Source organism: Dermochelys coriacea, chromosome 19 (assembly GCF_009764565.3).
Source record: "Dermochelys coriacea isolate rDerCor1 chromosome 19, rDerCor1.pri.v4, whole genome shotgun sequence".
In the NCBI taxonomy this organism is placed as follows: Eukaryota; Metazoa; Chordata; order Testudines; family Dermochelyidae; genus Dermochelys; species Dermochelys coriacea.
The window spans coordinates 465042-483735 of record NC_050086.2 but is presented as its reverse complement, the minus strand read 5'-3'; the positions used below and the strand labels follow the sequence as shown (position 1 = coordinate 483735).

The 18694-nt window shown below is 39.7% G+C and overlaps 1 protein-coding gene across 1 annotated transcript in view; it reads right to left on the bottom strand.

Moving 5' to 3' along the window:
- Positions 1-922: 922 nt before the first annotated feature.
- Positions 923-18694, bottom strand: part of LOC119845332 — a 399673-nt gene continuing 381901 nt past the window's right edge. The window contains exon 8 of the mRNA XM_043505864.1: positions 923-963. The gene's annotated coding sequence lies outside the window, so the exon portion shown is untranslated. The remainder of the gene's footprint in view (positions 964-18694) is intronic.

The following is an 18694-nucleotide window of genomic DNA, read 5'->3' as shown; positions in this document are numbered from 1 at the left end:
TCCATTGCTTGTAGGCTTCCTGCTTTCTCTGAATACCCTGCTTGAGATGATTGTTCATCCAGTTTGATCAGCAATCTTTCCCTACACATTTTTTCATCTTGCTTGGGATGCAGGTTTCAGATAGTTTCTGCAACTTTGACTTAAAGTAATTTCAAGCCTCCTCCATGTTAGACCCTCAAGTTCTTCAGTCCAGTCCACTTCCCTAACTACTTCCTTTTATTCCAAAGGGAAAACTTTACAAAATTAAAGGGCTCATGTACTGGCATACAAAATGAGGACTAGTATAGAGAAAGCAAATCAGATGCTCCTATTTATCCTTCCTCTGAATACAAGAAAAAGGGAACATGCAATTAAACTGAAAAACGGAGCATTTAAAATCTATATTTATTTTTACACAACCTGTGAAACTCACTGGCACTAGCTACTACTTAGACCAAAAACTCAGTTGGAGCTAAAGCAAACAATCTAACAGTATGGATAATGAAAACTACAGTTTATACAGTTATACTAGCAAGGCTAAAACATTTTTACAAGGAGTTAAACCCGTGTGCTTCAGAGCTCATGCCAACCAGTAACTGATGGGGACAAAGTTCTCCTCTACTTACAGGTTATTGTCTAATTATTCACTGTGGGGTTTCTTATACTTTCGTTTGGGAAACGTATCTGGTAGATCGGTCGCTGTCAAAGATCAGATGCTAGACTGGACTGACTACTGATCTGCTCTGAATATTGCCTTATATTTCAGTGTAAAAGCGTATCCACGATTCTCATTTCATATTTACACTTTACATATGTAAACTTCTTTGACAAATGCTTAAAAAGAAATGCTATGATAAATGGATAATTCAACTTAAGTGTCAAACAATTAAATAAACACAAGGTTCTAAGAAATTAGACTAAAAAAATCAACACTAAAACTTACTGTAGCTCTCAGGTGGAAGAACTTTCAATAAGGACTCAGCACTGAAAAATACAATTGATTATAACGTGAATTTTCCTTCTAATGCAAGCCCACATCATTGCAGCACTCTGCACTTGGCAAAAGTATTTGTTTTTTCTGCTCTCTAGTTGGCAGAGTTATTGCTATTTTTTTATATCCAGCTACTTCCAACTGTATATTTTGTCTAATCATTCTTGTCCATTGTCTATGATCCATATACTCGGCTCCCATGGAGAACTTTGTCTTAATTCATTTTAGATTTAAAGTAACCGGAAGTCTTTATAGTAAAAGGAAGCAAGGAGAGAATGGCTTGTTAATTAAAATGTTACTTAGGATATTCCTTGCTAAAACTAAGATTAGTGGGTGTTTTCTTTCCTTACAGGGCCTTGTTCTGTAACATAAATGTAGGGATTGTAAATATGATGGGTGCTATTATGGCTCAAGAAGGCAAAGCCTGGCTGAAACAGGGGGAGGAGGACCATTCCCCTAGCAGGAGTACCTGGAGCCACTTTGTGCATGCAGTGCAGGAGCAGGCATGACAACTCTATAGGTGCTAAGGGAAGCACATGCTGCAGCCTTTGCTATATAGATTTAACGGGTGCACCTGGAGGGGCCTCTCAATGGGAGCTGGGGCCCCAGTGGTGAGGCTAGGGCCATAACTCTCCAGCAGCAGAACAGGGAGAACATTTTCCCTGTGTGCTCCAGGATTAAAAGCAAGCCACATTACGGCTGCCTTCTGCTCAGCTGCAAGCTCTTGCACCCTCTCTCCTCTACTGCACCTACCCAGGGAAGAATAATTTAGCCCATTGCATTTTGCCATCTCCGATACCATTTTCTGTACATAACAAAACTTCCAAGGCAACATTTTTGTGAATTACTTTGGATGCAGAACAACTTTAAAATGCCCTGTGCAAATGCATTTCACAAAGATTTCACTGAATGCGGGTGCAGACATTTCTCCACTTTGTCTCTTATGCACCTCTAATTACATGGCAACAGTCCCCAACACTATGGACTCTAGCAAGTGATAGATAGCTCACCATGATGTGACAAGCGTGTCCTGATCTAAAGAAAGCTTTGACAAGGTCAGTTGTACTCCCACAGAGGTTGCCAAGAAGGAGACCAGCTATTAGAAAATAATTAAACAAGATGTAAGAGAGACATGGTGGATGAGGTAACATTTTTTATTGGACCAACTTCTGTTGGTGAGAGAGAAGTTTTCAAGCAAAACAGAACTCTTCTTCAGGTCTGAGGTCTCTCACCAACAGCAGTTGGTCCAATAAGAGCTGTTACCTCACCCATCTTCTCTCTCTAATATCCTGGGACCAGCATGACTGCAACAACACTGCATAAACATGATATACTCATTTTAAATTATTTCAACTCTGTATGTCAACAAGAGAGAGAGACCGAGAACAGTGGGATTTAACTGCCTTTTAACCCCAACTCTCAGAAATTCCTAGCCCTCAATGAGCTGAAGAATCTGAATGGCTCAGCAGGGACAGGCTACAATCCCCTGGAAAGGAAATCACAGTATAGATAAAATCATACAATTGTAGAGCTGGAATGGACCTCAAGAGGTCACTAACTTCAAGTTCCCATGCTGAGGCAGGATTCAATATACCTCGACACCACCCTGACAGATGTTTGTCTAATCTGTTCAAAAAACCTTTAGTGACAGGGACTCCACAACTTCTTTAGGTAACCTGTTTAGGGCTTAATTATCCTTATAGCTGGACACTTTTTCCTAATATCTAACCTGAATCTCACTCGATACAAACAAGGTCAGTTCCTTCTTGTCCTACCATTGGTGGATGAAGAGAACAATTGATTACTGCTCTTTCTATAATAATCTTTTACATATTTGAAGACTTATCTTGCCCCCCCCAGCCTTCTCTTCTCCAGAATAAACAAGCCCAATTCTTTCAACCTTTCATCAGAGGTCATGTTTCCCAAATACCTTATTTTTGTTTTGGTCTCCTCTAGACTCTCTCCAATTTGTCCATGACTTTCTTAAAGTGTGATGCCCCAAACTGGACATAGTGCTCCAACAGAGGCCTCAGCAATGCCAAGCAGAGCAGAACAATTACCTCCAGCTGTGACAGATTCCTCCTGGTGTGCCATCTGGAACTGGGGTACCACTGAGCTCCCCCTGTCCAGGCTCCCTTTACACTGTACTTCTGTGACCAGCCTGCCAAGCCCTCTCCCAGGCTCCAGCCTGCACTTTACCAGCACACATACAGGTTGGAACAAACACCCAGCTGCAATACACACAGACGCTGTGATCAGCTCTACATGGGAAAGCACGGCTAGGGCACCTCCCAGTTCCTAAGGCAAGCACCCCCCCCCTCTAGTGTAAACCCAAAATTAGACCATCTTGCACAGCACAGAGAACTGTACAGTGTAAGCTCATGAAATTCGCCCCCTCCCTCAATGTGGAGAGGAAATATACAAAAACTTTCTACCTCAAGTTTGACTTCCACACAGACTGGTTTTAGACAAAGCAAAACCAAATTTATTAACTAGAGCAAACAGATCAAAGCAGATTACCTAGCAAATAAATAAAACACACAAACTAAACTTAATATACTACATACATCGGCTAGAATAGCAAATTCTCATCCTAAATGTTGATGCAAGAGGGCTGCAGACTCTTAAGGGGCAAACTGCACTAACTTACAGCTTGGAATACCCAGGTGTTTCATTCACAGGCTAAAAATCCCTTTAGTCTAGGTCCAGCACTTCCCCCAGTTCAGTCATTGTTCCTCAGGTGTTTCCAGGAATTTCTTTGGGTGCAAAGTCAGTGAAGAACCACAGTGATGTCACTACCCTGCCTTAAATAGCTTTTGCATACGGCGGGAACCCTTCATCTCAAAGCCTGGTTCCCACACCAGTCAATGGAAAAACACTGGTATCCCAAGGTGACCTGGTCACATGTGCCTGTAGTGTCATAGCAGCCATGAGTCAGAGGCTGTTTGTAGCATCCTCAGGAAGGTTCTGTGATGGCAGATAAGCTCTCTTGTACTTATAGTACTTACAGAAGGCATTGTAAGAGTGGATAGGTAAGTTGGGCACTCTGAGGCCTTAATGGCTGATTTGGGGGCTTGGACAGTTTGTCGCAGTGGCAAGAGATGTTGCTGCCCCAGCTTCATTGTACAGGGTACTCTTTTATTCCAAAGTATCATTTATAACTAGGTTGTTTTCTCCTTCCCCCTTCAGAGTGGCTCAGCCTTCTCATCATCTTTATTTCCCCTTTTGTTCTTTGGCTGTCCCTCAAATGTAGGAATTCCTCTTCTCCCTTTCTGTCATGATCTCTCCCTGTCCAAGTTGTCTTTAATGGAGTGACATCAAGTACAGGGAAGGAACTGAATGGCATTAAACTAACAGAGGAGCTAAATTTACTCACAGATCATGTGAGGAGTAACTGGCTTTCACTTGAAAACAGTTACGTTTAAAATTTAGCTAAATTATTCCATGGGTCATGCAAACGGGAATTTTTGTTTTAACTTTCACAAAAATTAAGAGAACTTTATTGGTTTTGTTTTAGACAGAACATAAGAATGGCTCTACTGGGTCAGACCAAAAGTCCATCTAGCCCCGTATCCTGTCTTCTGACCATGGCCAGTGCCAGGTGCCCCAGAGGGAATGAACAGAACAGGTAATCATCAAGTGATCCTTCCCCTGTCACTCGTTCCCAGCTTCTGGCAAACAGAGGCTAGGGACACCATTCCTGCCCATTTTGGCTAGTAGCCATTGATGGACATATCCTCCATGAATTGATCTAGTTCTTTTTTGAACCCTGTTATGGTCTTGGCCTTCACAACATCCCCTGGCAAGGAATTCCACAGGCTGACTGTGCGTTGTGTGAAGAAATACTTCCTTTTATTTGTTTTAAACCTGCTGCCTATTAATTTTATTTGATTACCCCTAATTCTTGTGTTATGAGAAGTAGTAAACACCACTTCCTTATCTATTTCTCTACACCAGTCATGAATTTACAGACCTCAATCATAGACAGATACTATTTATAGACAGATACTATTTCTCCTGACTAAGCCTCTTTCTTTTCTATTAAACAAGAATCTTAATCTACATTTTAATGTAATTTACCATATCAAGAACCTAAACAAATGTATTTTAATGAACTGGCAAAATATTTATGAGGATGATTCTAAGGATCTGTAATTTTAGTTACAAACTATAAATTCTCTTCCTAGTAACTATCAAGGCCTCAAAATTATGAGTTATTCCTAATTAAGAATTGCCCAAATATCAAGCACCATAGAAAATATAGAACAGGAGATGAAGAGAATGAAAATCCAAGATCTAATGGCTACATTTCTTCAATAATCTAAAGAAGCTCAAAGTTGCTGCAGGTTTTCACAAGAGTGTACCACTGGTGCATATGAGAAGACTTTCCCTTTCTTCCTGGCTGTGAATAAGTAAATGAATTAAAAATCATACCAAATTAATATGAAATATTGATATTATATGATGTGCCAGAAACAGTAGTAAAATAAGGAACTTGATGGAATCAAATATCATAATTAAATGTGCATAAAAGTCAACTATAAGTTATACAGCTTTGGGCAAAGTATTGCTAACTTTAATGGCAGGGTTTGCCTGGTGGACAATCCTCCTAGGAAAGATTTGATTTCTTTTAGTTTAAGTGCTAAAGTGAAGAAGGCTAATGTTTGCAATCAAGCATGCTTATGCTATCAAGTTGGGGAAATGCACCTGTGCTGAAAAAGGCAGTAAATAAAAGAAACAGAAACAAAGTGGTGTGTTTATACGGATATTTGACCACAGAGTGGAATAATCAGAAATGTAACTGTTTGATTAATAATGCACAGACTAAGCTCACCCATACATACCAAGGCCCCACCATTGTTAAAAAAGAACAAAAATGGAAGATTTATAGAGCAGTTCCTGCTTTCTGGAGAACAGTTTTTGAAGAGACTTTGCATTATAGATAGACTGTTAAAACAAGCTTAAAGAACATCAAAGAATATGGAGAGACCTCTTTGTATAAATTATATGAACTTTAAACTGGATATGTCAGCAGCTAGCAGAGTGTTGATAGAGACTGCAACTTGAGGAAGCATAACTGCTAAACTGGGTTTCAGAGTAGCAGCCGTGTTAGTCTGTATTCGCAAAAAGAAAAGGAGTACTTGTGGCACCTTAGAGACTAACAAATTTATTTGAGCATAAGCTTTGGTGAGCTACAGCTCACTTCATCGGATTTCCACTGAATGCATCTGATGAAGTGAGCTGTAGCTCACGAAAGCTTACGCTCAGATAAATTTGTTAGTCTCTAAGGTGCCACAAGTACTCCTTTTCTTTTTGCTAAACTGGGATATACCACAAGGGGCCATAGAAACCACTTGTGTAGGTCAGTTGCTGATTGGAGCAAACCAGCCAGTGTTCAAGATATTTCCCAACTCAAGTTGGCTGTACCAACAGTTATGTCCCAGTCTTCCTTTAAAGGTCCTTTAGCACCTGGATTATCCTGTAGCCCCACTGTTTGTTTGGCAGGCTTCCTGCTCCTGATGTACTTTAAAAAGTTGCTGTTAGTTTTTGTGTCTGTTGCCAATTGCTCTTCAAATTCTTTTTTGGCCTGCCTAATGAGACTTTTTACACTTGACTTCCCAGAATTTATGCTCCTTTCTCGTTTCCTCAGGAGGATCTGTCTTCCAATTTTTAAATGATGCCTTTTTGCCTCTAACTGCCTCTTTTACTCTGTTTAGCCATGGTGGCATTTTTTGGAGGGGGGGTCCTCTTACTTTGTTATTTTTTTTAAATTTTGGATATACATTTAGTTTGAGGCTTTATTTTGGTGTTTTTAAATAGTTTCCATGCAGGCTGCAGCCATTGCACTCTTGTGACTGTTCCTTTTAATTTCTTTTTAACTAACCTCCTCATTTTTGTGTAGTTTTCCTTTTGAAGTTAAATGCTACTGTATTGGGTTTCTGTGGTATTTTCCCCCCTACAGGAGTGTTAAATGTAATTACAATATGGTTGTTATGACCAAGTGGTTCAGCTATATTCACCTCTTGGACCAGATCCAGTGTGCCATTTAGGACTAAATCAAGAATTGCCTTGTAGGTTCCAGGACCAGCTGTTCCAAAAAGCAGATATTAATGATGTCTACACATTTTATCTCTGCATCCCATCCTAAGAAACACGTACACAATCAATATGGGAGTAGTTGAAATCTGTTTTTGTAGCCTCTCTAATCTGCCTGAGCATTTCACAATCACTGTCCTGGTCAGGTGTTCAGTAGTACATTCCTATTGCTAGACACTTATTCATAGAGATTCTACGGCACTGTCTGATTCATTTAAGGTTTTTACTATATTTGACTCTAGGCTTTCTTTCACACATAGTGCCAATCCACCACCAGTGCGAACTACTCTTTCATTTCTATATATTTTGTACCATGGTATTACTGTGTCCCATTGATTATCATCATTCCACCAAGTTTCTGTAATGCTTGTTATATCAATATCCTCATTTAGTCCCAGACACTCAAGTTAATTGATCTTAGTATTTAGACTGCTAGCATTTGCACACAAGCTCTTATAAAATTTGTCAATATTTAGTTATCTGCCTTCATGTGATGTAATTGAATAGGACTCTTTTTTGTTTGACTGTTTCTCTTCAGTTCCTACCTGTACTTCATCAGCTGCTATCTTCTCTTCTTTACTAGGGTATAGAGTACCCCTTTAATAAATCCTCCCCTAAGGGATGTGTCTGTCCAAACCGTGAGCCCCTCCACTGCTGCTGACTTTCCGTCAGCCTCTAGTTAAAAGACTATCCAATTGGCACAAGTGAGGCCCTATTCTGAGGGACTCAGTCAAAAATCTAAGCAAGTCACTTCCCCAAAATAGTAATTAAGTTTAAGTGTTATTTTCTATTGTGATTGTGAGAGCTGATTCTGAAAACCTGAATGGTTATATCAACCAATTTTCCAGTTTGTGTTTGTCAAATCATAGTCCAAAACCATTTTTGCCTTCTTATATCCTATACTATTAGCTGCTGTTTTAAAATATTTAATAAAATGCTATTAAACTAATTTCAACCCTTGAGTCCTTTTCTTTAGTTAAGCAATCAAATTTAAAAGAACCTTAAGAAAGGTAGGACAGGTAATCACTTAAGCAGTTGCTTAACAAAGGTTTGTTTTATACTCTCTTTAATGTAACTACTGAATTTTAAGGGACAATTTTCTGATATATTCTCCTCATTTTCTGTATTTTATAGGAGGGTTTTTTTCGTAGTCTTCCCAGTATCTTTTCTTTTTCCTCACTCAGTCTCGTGGCTACTGCTTACATTCATTATATGCAAGGTTTTGTACTCCAAGTATCCCATGAGGAAAGAACTAAATCAACTAAAATAGAGCATGAACAAATAACTTTTCTTACAGCCTTATATCAAAACACATTGGGCAGAGTCCACTGCCTTTTTGCTGGAATTTGAAGGGGATTCAGGATGAAGAATGAAGCTTAGATTTTGAACAGAGGTAATTTCTGAAGGTGGAATCATAGCTTAAGTAACTCTCCAGAGAATTTTCCTGATGCAAAGCTAACAAGACATTGTGATAATTTTTTTAGGAACTGGCCTCATTCCGAGTTGGATTTTAAACACAGATTATAAAGCAAACACCATCCCCCACAGTATTAAAGAAGAAGAAAATAACAGAATGGGGGCTGCAAAAATGGTCTCTATTGTGGAACCAAAAAACGTCAATCAAGCAAGTTGACAGGCATCAGAGATTGACAGACAGGCCCTCTCTCTTGACTTCAGTTATCTGGGGGAATGGGAAAAGTGTCTGGAAGAACATGTTAAATTGCCAAAGTCATTACCAGTTACCAATTACCAAAGAAAAGATAACAAGGTGTATTTTAGAAAAATCGATGCAACAACATGCATTTCAATAAAATGAGTTTTTCAGAACTTTAGAAAACAAAATGAGCTATTTAGGGAATACACAATGATTTTCATTGAATACCAAACACTCGGCTACACTAGAAAGCTTTGGAGATTCATCACTGTTTTCTTTCTATTTTAGACTGGTGCCAAAGGTCAACTAACAAAATATTTGTCTTTGTTTCTTCTTAAGTTTGACAAAGAAAAAAGTGAGTTCTGCATCCCAGTGATTACATCCCAGGCTCTGAGCTGGGCAAATTGGAACCAAAAAGTCAATTTGGTTTCCAAAACACATTTATTCTGCTTTCAGGAGTGAATTACACAAAATGTAAATAAGTTCTGATAAAGAAGAAAGTAACCCTTGTGTCTGCCAAATTTGCTCATTTCAATCACTTAGTCATAAGTGAGCCCAGACGGATCATACCAGACCCAAAATGATCTTGAGATGACTAGAGAAGCATGAAATACCACAGCCTCTTTCTCACTATTTGAGTCTTTCACCGAGTCCATGAAAACCAGGATTATGGCATTTGGGATGCAACTTGCTCTGGCAGAGAAACCTACTGCTCAAATTTTCCAGGTTCTTAGGGAAGTAATTAAAATATTGTCTCAAATGTGTATAAAATATAGAGCTAATTACATTTTTGTGTTATTTATGCTATTCTTAGCAAGTTTTAATTTTTTTAGTAACACTTTGTTGTTCACCTCTCAGGAGCCTTATGTACTTTTAATGGAAAGAAGGGAGGTTTTTCTCCTCTATTCCCTTTATAGGCTCTCTAGACTGTATCTGACTCAGTTTACATTGGCTGGATACCCCTTAGAATTTGTGATGGATTAGTTCATTCTTCTAGAATAACAAGGTTTTTTTGTTTGTTATTTAAAAAAATAACTTTGCAGTTCAGCATGAAAATTCCTTAAAGATCTCACATTCCTCTTTAAAATTTGCAGCTCTCAGAAACATTAAGCATCTTAAAGGAATAGATGCAATCAGAGCACCTATCCCTAGAGATGGAAAAATTAACCCCTCCCCCTTACCAACAAGCCAGAAAATTCCTCTAAAATCATTCAGCCCATGAGTTCAATGTGGAATAATTGGGGTTGGCTGTGTCACAAATGAGACTCTGAGACAAAATGAATGATTCCCAAAATTCTAGAAAAGGTGGGTGAAGATTCTCACTTTTGTACAGTGAACCAGCAAAAGGCCTATGGACCACTTAAATGCCACCTAAGTTCTCTTTTGAGGGCATAAATGGTGCATGAATTTTGTGCTGGTCCTCTCCACTGGGGTAACCCCTAATATTTTAGCAGAGAGAGTCTCTAACTCATTTCAAGATAACCCTGGCCCTTCAAGGCAGACACATCTCTTATTTCAAAATACAAGGAAATCGATTCAAGTTTCGTACCGAGACAAAAAACAGTACATTTTATTGTAACAGAGGAAGAGATGCATGTCTGAAAATGCATTTTTAGTCTGTTTCTCTCACTAAGTATAGCAAAACAAAACCATTTTTCAGGAACACAAATGTAACTGAGTACTGTTTTCAATAGCATTTCTGTACAGTACCTTTTGGGAATTAAGAGATAGGGACTTATACTTCACTGATTTATTGGAAGAAGTGGGTTTGTATTCTGGGGAATGGAACTGCAATACCAACTGGTAGTTTAAATATTACACAGTACATGCAAGGTGGAATTTTCAAAACACTCAGCATTAGCCTAACTCTGCTCCCATTGAAATCAACCACTGAGCATTTATGAAAATCCCACCCATAACATAGATTTACACACACACACACACACACTCCATAGAATGTAAAACAAAACAGCCCAAACAAACAATCACAAAAGTAAATCCAAAATAGATGGAAGAATTGTGAACCATTAATGACAACTAATTTGCAATTGTTAATAAGGCAGCAATTAGGGATATTCATTTTATAAAAAGCTATTATTCTAATCATTTATGTTAATCTGAACAATTTTATTATGTTCATGTATAAATTGACAGTCATTTATTGTGGACTGTTTGCAGCATCGTTAATAGACTAAGTCGCTCAGACTTCATGGGTCTAATTTTAAACCTTTTGAATTCCATACAGGAATCTGAAATAATTGAGTAATGAATTTCTAAATTCTAATAAGCATTCATCTAAAATACTGAACAGCATTGTTGCTCTTCAACACTTAACTGTACAAATAAGAAATCTATTCAAGAACAATGTGCTTGTAGTCTCCACTAAATCCTGCTTTACAGCCAAAGTGCGCTGGCAGTAGCGCGTCCACCTCTGACATACAAAACATCAGGACAGCCAGGATGAGCCTAAGCCCACAAAATTGGACAGATCGACGTGTCTGCTGAGCACCCTTCCAGATCTCCTAGGACAGCTGTCTCAAAAAAGGGACAATCCTGGTAATACCTGAACAGGTGGCTGGCCTAGCTGGCAGACAGAACAAAGGTAGTCATGGTAGCATTAAACCCTGCAGCATGGAGTGAAAAGTTAGACCTGACAGCAGTCCCAACTTGGCCAGGACACTCCAATGCCAGGGAACTGGAGTCCTGGCCACCGTACTAAAACTGTTCCAGCAATAAGCTCCTCAGTCTCTACTCCCCATACAGGATATGTCTATATGGCAGCTAGGAGCCTGCTTCCCAGTGCAGGTAGACAAGCAATGTGATAGCTCTGCTCAAGCTCGTGGGCGCTAAAAACAGCAGCATAGTCAAGGGTAGCACAGGCAGCAGCTCAGGCTAGCTATTGAATCTAAACCCAATCAATCAGAGCCCATAGGTACATGCTCGGGTGACTAGTCTGAGCTGCTGCCCATGTGACCCACCCCCTCCACCCCCCAGCTACACTGCTACTTTTAGAGCGCTAGCTCAAGCGGAGCTAGCGCACCTCTTTCTACCCATGCTGGGCAGCACGCTCCCAGCTGCAGTGCCCACATTCCCACAGAGCACCTGCAACTGCCCCTACCCAGCATCACTGCTCCTTTAACTGGAGGGGAGGTGGAAGGTGTGGTGCAACACAGCCCACTTGCTGCTTGTAGCTTTTTTAAAAGGGAGGAAGAAGGAGCAGACTGTTGGAGCTGCCATATTTTTTTTTACAGGTGGGAGAAGAAGTGAGGGAGCTGAGTGGTGGCTGAATCACTGCAAGGGAACAAGGAGCAGAGTAGGAGCTGGAGGCTAAAGATTTCCTGTACACTATGGAGAGCTGGAGAGGCAGCAGCAGCAGTGAATTACTGCAAAGAAGCCTGAAGGATTGTTCCCAGGAAGACTTCTGAGAGCAGAATTTAAGCAATTCAGGGACAGGCTTAATTGATTAGTTTGTGGTCTAAGAAATGGTTTTTAAATTCCTCGACACCAAAGGGAACTTGGCCACTGAGTTCACTGGAAGCAAGATCTTGTCGATACTGCAGTGTCCACAAATATATCCCGATTGGTTTACTGTATACCATGGTGTGCTGCCTACTGTAAATACTGTGGCCCTAAAAGCACAAACACAGAAGGGAAGATGATATGGAGTAATTTAAGTGTTGTATATTTCAAGACAGCTTCCAGTTCTTTGCTCAGGTTTAAAGACCCTCACCTCAACCCCCCTAGAGAGGGGGAACACCAATCACCTTAACATCTCCCCCTCTAGAATGAAATCTCACAGAGGCAGATCCAGAAACACAAACAACAGATGGGAAAGTCACTCAGGTAAGAACATTCAAGATCAGGAGTTGAAATAAGAACTACTAAGCACAAAAACATATAGAATTTAATACCAAAAAAAGCCCCGATGGTAAGATCATATGCGTGCTTAACTGTGCAACCATAAAGTCGAGAAATGCCAAAGTTAACATTTCACATACAATTTTAATTCTGTTCCTTGTGCATATGCATTATGATAATTACAAGGTCACTTACTATTTACCAAATAATGCAATAGAATTTCAAAACTTTTCCCCTAGAATCTCAGATACGTGCAATATTGGTTTGTAAAACAGTACTTAGAAATATTTTTCCCATTCCCTTTTCTTTATGTCATTAATATACTGATGCAGTATTAGGGTGTCTTTACTGGAAGACTCTTTATAAAATAAGTTCTCTCTAAGATGTGTATTTTAATAATTGTGTAAGGACCCATGTACTATACATTTTCTTTTCAACTAGCCGTGCAATCTTCCGTTAGTGTAATACAGGACCATTCAAGTGCAATTTTCTCCAGAACACTCGAAAGGTACATCTCAGTGAGGGTTATCCCATGCCAGATTTCACCTTCCAACCCACACCTGTTTCCTTCAAAAAAGTCAGAAGATGGGAAATCAAATTCTGGCAAGGCTATACATGAATGTAACAGGGGGATTAGAGTGGAAACTGCTATGCAGTTCACCACAAGTAGTTGTTGCCACTACCATAATGTAGTTATTCAACTTCCATGAAAAATAACTAAAATATTTTATGTATCTGACACAAGTGCAGTGACAAAATGCACAACTATGTGAATCAATTACCATACTTGTCATATAGATACTATAGTGAAAGGTAGGAATACCTAGGTGAGGTTAAAATAAGATGTATTTGATTAGACAGAAAATCTGTCAAATTCCAGCTATCCTGTCCTAGGATTGACCTATCCTAAAAACAATGGGTTTCCCGGCAAAGTTACCATAGTGCCGGTACAGACTCTCTCCCCCTTTCAGACCATCTGTTTTGCTCTCCTTATCTCTCCTCTGTTCTCCTGGCCAAAAAGGTTACTGCCAGAGAGTCAGTTAAATACATCATAAGTTCAGCAGACAGCCAGTAGCAGATACAACAGTGAAAAGTTTCAGAGTAGCAGCTGTGTTAGTCTGTATTCGCAAAAAGAAACGGAGTACTTGTGGCACCTTAGAGACTAACAAATTTATTAGAGCATAAGCTTTCGTGAGCTACAGCTCACTTCATCGGATGCATTTGGTGGAAAAAAACCCAACCAAATGCATCCGATGCAGTGAGCTGTAGCTCACGAAAGCTTATGCTCTAATAAATTTGTTAGTCTCTAAGGTGCCACAAGTACTCCTTTTCTTTTAACAGCAAAAAGACTTCACATCCAGGGGGTTGTGAACATAGACTGAGAGATAAACTGGATACATCTAAAACTAGGAATACTGTGTTCTTCTGTAGCAGCTTCCCAGAGAGGACACCCAACCGCTTCACAGACAGCTGCCTTCCAATCCCCTCTGAGTTGCTATCCCCATTTTACGGATGCACAGGAAGACTGAGTGACTTGCTACACAGTCCAAAAGCTGAAAACCAGAACTCAGATCTCCCAAATCCCAGTCCTGTCTGTTAATCAGTACACTATGCTTCTGCCTAAATATACATCAAGAATAGCACCGTGACCTAGGTCATATCTATACCTGTAAAGTGCATCTCCATTTGTGAGCTAAGATAATACTCACACCCTCAGGAAAGCTGTGGCCTTTTCCACCTCCATTTTACTAAACAGCAATTATTTTTCAATATTTATTCATTCATTCAAATGTAAACCAAAGGGCACCCGTCTCAAACCGTAGACAATATTTTAAAAAATACACACAAAAAACAGACTCTGGCAATTATCTGCAGATAAAATTACCCTGGCAGCAACAGAAACAAACACACAAGCAATAAACTCTACTAACAAAATCACTACAAGAGGCCCACTTCAACCTCCAAAAAGGGGAAATGTATTTAATAGAGTTAATTATGACCTATTAATTATACAGAGAGGTAGCATGGTATAGATGATACACCACACAACTGGCTATGGTTACTAACAACACACAAAACCTATTAATATGGCTGTGATATCAGGCAGGAGTATTAATAGTGCTGTGACACATGTTGATACTAATGATTTTTTTTGGAATAAGAAATGTAAACAGACACATTTTAATAGATTCTTTCTACCCTTATAATAAAAACAAATAGGCAGCAATATAATACAAGAAGATGCTGTCCTGCATTTCAGGAACCGAGAGCTGCTCTAAGCTCATGAGGTCCCTAGAATCATTTGATGGAATTATATAGCTTTGTACAACATTTCCACTGTGTACATGAGTCGTGAAATTTTATTTAACATATAGGGCCTGATTCTGAACTCATACCAATTTTACTCTGATGTAATGCCACTGGCTTTAATGGGATCACTCCTGATTTACAACACTGTACATGAGATCAGAATTAGACCCACAGCAAGTATGCTTTAAGATGTTGACCTGCTATTAGTTTTGAAGGGAGAAAGCATTTAGCTGGAGGCACAACCTTCTATCTAACACACAATCAAAGACTTGTTTTAAAGATTTGAAGTTACTCTCTGCAGCCTCTGCATGCATCCAGGTTGCCATTCAATGGATGTACCTCTGCCATCCAGCACAGTCCTCTCAGTCACTAAATAATGTGATCAAATCAAAACTACTTTCCATAAAATTATAAAACATAACAGGTTACAGCAAAAAATGTAAAATCTCCAAAGCAGCTCAAAGCTAATTAATTTCTATTACTAGTGAAAGAAGAACCACTTAACATGGATTTTCTTATTTAAATTACCATTGATGGCACCTGCTTTCTTATTCTTGGGAAATCCTGCTACAATACCGGTTAAATTATGTAAGACTGTAGAATTTATGAAGATAAAGCAATTAGCATTACAAAAACAATTCCATGTTACAATTTATAGTGAATAGAAAGAGTTATGATGCTCTGTTAAATGGCTCCGTGATGCATTACATATTAGTTAATCCTTGTTGTAGTTGTGAAAATTTAGGGCTAAACGGTGTCATTATGTTCAGTAATTAATTATTTTGTTTCATTTGGTGGATACTTCATCTATATTGTTAGGAAATAATGCAGCAGTAATGAATGGAAAATGCAAAGGTCCATGTAGCCATTGCTTATATGTATAAATGAGCAACAGGCATTTGGGGAAATGATTGAGCCTCCAGTGTTGTCAGCAGCAAACTTCACCATTAATGTAGAAAATATAATTCTATGCCCTGAAAAACTGATCCTATACATCGTGATGGTTTAGTTAAAATTTTCTTACAATTCCCCCTCCACTCAGAAGCAGATTCTAATTAATCAGCTCCAAACGGTCAGACCCCCAACTCTTATGTGCACTCTTTTTAACCTGCAGGTGCCCAGGCACTGGGATTGTTCACATGTGCATAAGCCTGATATGTGGTTTTAAGCAAAGCAGATACAGTATCTGCCCATGCTGTGATGCTTCCAGCCTTTCAGGAGTTAATCCTAGACATATACTGGAGGTGGAATAAATTATTTCACTTCCACCAGCCACAGAAAGAGCAGAAGAGCGTGTTCCCTGCAATTCCACCCATAGAATTTCCCCTCCGTGCCCACCTGAGGTAAATGCAGGCTGGATTCTAATGCCAAGTTGAGGGTCTCCAACCCCCTGCCAGCTGAAGGTGAGTGGAATACACAGTCCTGCCTTCTCTCATGGGAATATGCCATGACTGATGGATGAGGCACTGAGATTGGTAAGATTTGCTGGTGCTAGTGGTGGAGACACATTCTGGGCACTATTTACAGGGGACATTTACCAGGGTACTTTATAACAAAAGCGGTGCTACAGATTGACTACACATGCTGAGAAAGATTTCCATGGCAAGGCTGCAGCTGTGACGGTTCCAGTCTCGACATTTCCCTGTGTTTGGTGTGGAGGACACTGGCCCAGAGTAATTCTGACATGAGTGCTTATGAAAACATAACAGTGCCTAGAGGTTTGGAGATGGACTTTTCATCAAATCTGATAAAAATAAACCAATCTTGGCTCTTTAGTCTGGTACTGGGCAGTGTTGGTCAACAGCACCCTTTGCTGCTAGTATTCGAGTAGGTCAGAAACTAACAAGTTCCTTTCCTTCTAAACTTGAAGCCAATTTATGCTCAATGGGAAGATTAATGCAAAATTATATATCCGTCCATATCAGGTTTGTTCACGGCAGTAACCTGTTTCCTTCTGATAGTAAAGGCAGTAATGGAAAGATGACTGATGTTTGCTGGCACTGTCTTGTTTATAAATAAGTGAATGTTGAAGCTCTGAAGCCAATGCTCTGGCAAGAGACTCCAAAGGCCTCCAGCAAAACTCTGCCAGTTCTTTGCTTCCCTGTTCTCATCTGAGCTCCACTGTGGGGAGCAGAAGAAAATAGAAGTTTATTTCAAAGCTTTCCAAAGCAAAGCTAGTGGGAGGAGCACAGCACAACTACCAGCTGTTGCCCTGCAGAGCCCAGCTCAGCCATCGATGGGCCTGAAGCTGCTGCTGCCATGTGGTTAAAATGTCAGATCCATGCTGAATAAGGGTTCCATCTTCCAGCTGCACTGTACCCACTTTGCTTAATGCACTTTAAAATTTAAATCATCTCCCTAGTGTGACCCTTTCCCAGTCCTAGATGCCCTAGTATGGAGAAGGCACAATGCAAATAATGAAGAGTACACCTTACATAAAATAAGACAGATTTTCACAAATTAACTCTATCCTGCAGTCTTCAGAATAGGCTGCAACTTATAGGATGTACTTATAGGATGCACTATATTGACACTCCTCTGCTGTGTCCACTGAAGAAGCTGAATAGGTCAATGAAAGACTAAAGCAGTAGTAACAATGCAAAATTCTAAAGCCTTCTCCCACCTGCAGAAATATTCTGCAGTGCCTCAAAGACACTCTTCCAATGGAGAAATCTGTCTGTCTGTGAAAATGTATCTGCACATTGCAAGTGATCAAGCACATTGTTAAGTTATTCAGCAGCACTCAATAAAGCAAAGGATCCATTTTCTTTGAGGCTGGAAGTGGCTGGTGCAGCATAAACCCTCCATTTCATTCAGTTGGCTGGGAACCTCCCTGGACTCTGCAACTGGTTGGGATTAATTCATGTATCTGAATCCTCCCAAGAATGAGAAGGAAATTAAACAAAATTCCATTCAGCCAGGCTTCCTTTCCTCAGAGTACAGAGTAGCAGCCGTGTTAGTCTGTATTCGCAAAAAGAAAAGGAGTACTTGTGGCACCTTAGAGACTAACAAATTTATTAGAGCATAAGCTTGCGTGAGCTACAGCTCCCTTCATCGGATGCATCCGATGAAGGGAGCTGTAGCTCACGCAAGCTTATGCTCTAATAAATTTGTTAGTCTCTAAGGGCCACAAGTACTCCGTTTCTTTTTTCCTCAGAGTAAGAACTTTTACCTGTTTAAGTATAGTTAGCTCCTGATTGCCTGAGATTTCTACTTGTTTGTCAGCTTTCACTGGCTTGATTCCATTATCTAGTGCAGACTTTCCAATATGAAAACCCAAGGAGGAAAGCCAATGAACCAATTAATTTGTTTTGGCAAAGTATGCAAGCTGGAGAGTAGAAGGGCTGCTAACAATACAAAGGCAGGCTTTGCCTTAATTCAGATCTCTAGCAGGAGGAATGCTCCAGCATTGCAATCTCTGCCTGTGCCTAAGAAATGTTCCACACTAACAAATAGCCACACTTGCAGCAATGGAAAACTTCCTGCCTACGCTTGAAAAATCACTAACCAAAACCACATTTTGTCCCACAGCTGACAATTTCCAAAGTGCATGTCCATTTTTCTAAACCACTAGGGATGTTGCATACCCTGTGCAACTGCACCTTCTGTAGAATTTTTATTTTTCACTTCCTATCCTAATATTTTATGTGGTGCTGTCTTCTGTTGAACAGCTGAGAATGAGGGTAGCCAAGAGATAGATACATTCAGTAGTGACTCTGCTGCTCTCTCTAAACACTTTGTAATTCTATTTGGTAAACAATTGTATAGCATGATGAAGATAGGAGTGTTATGTATTAGTAATAATT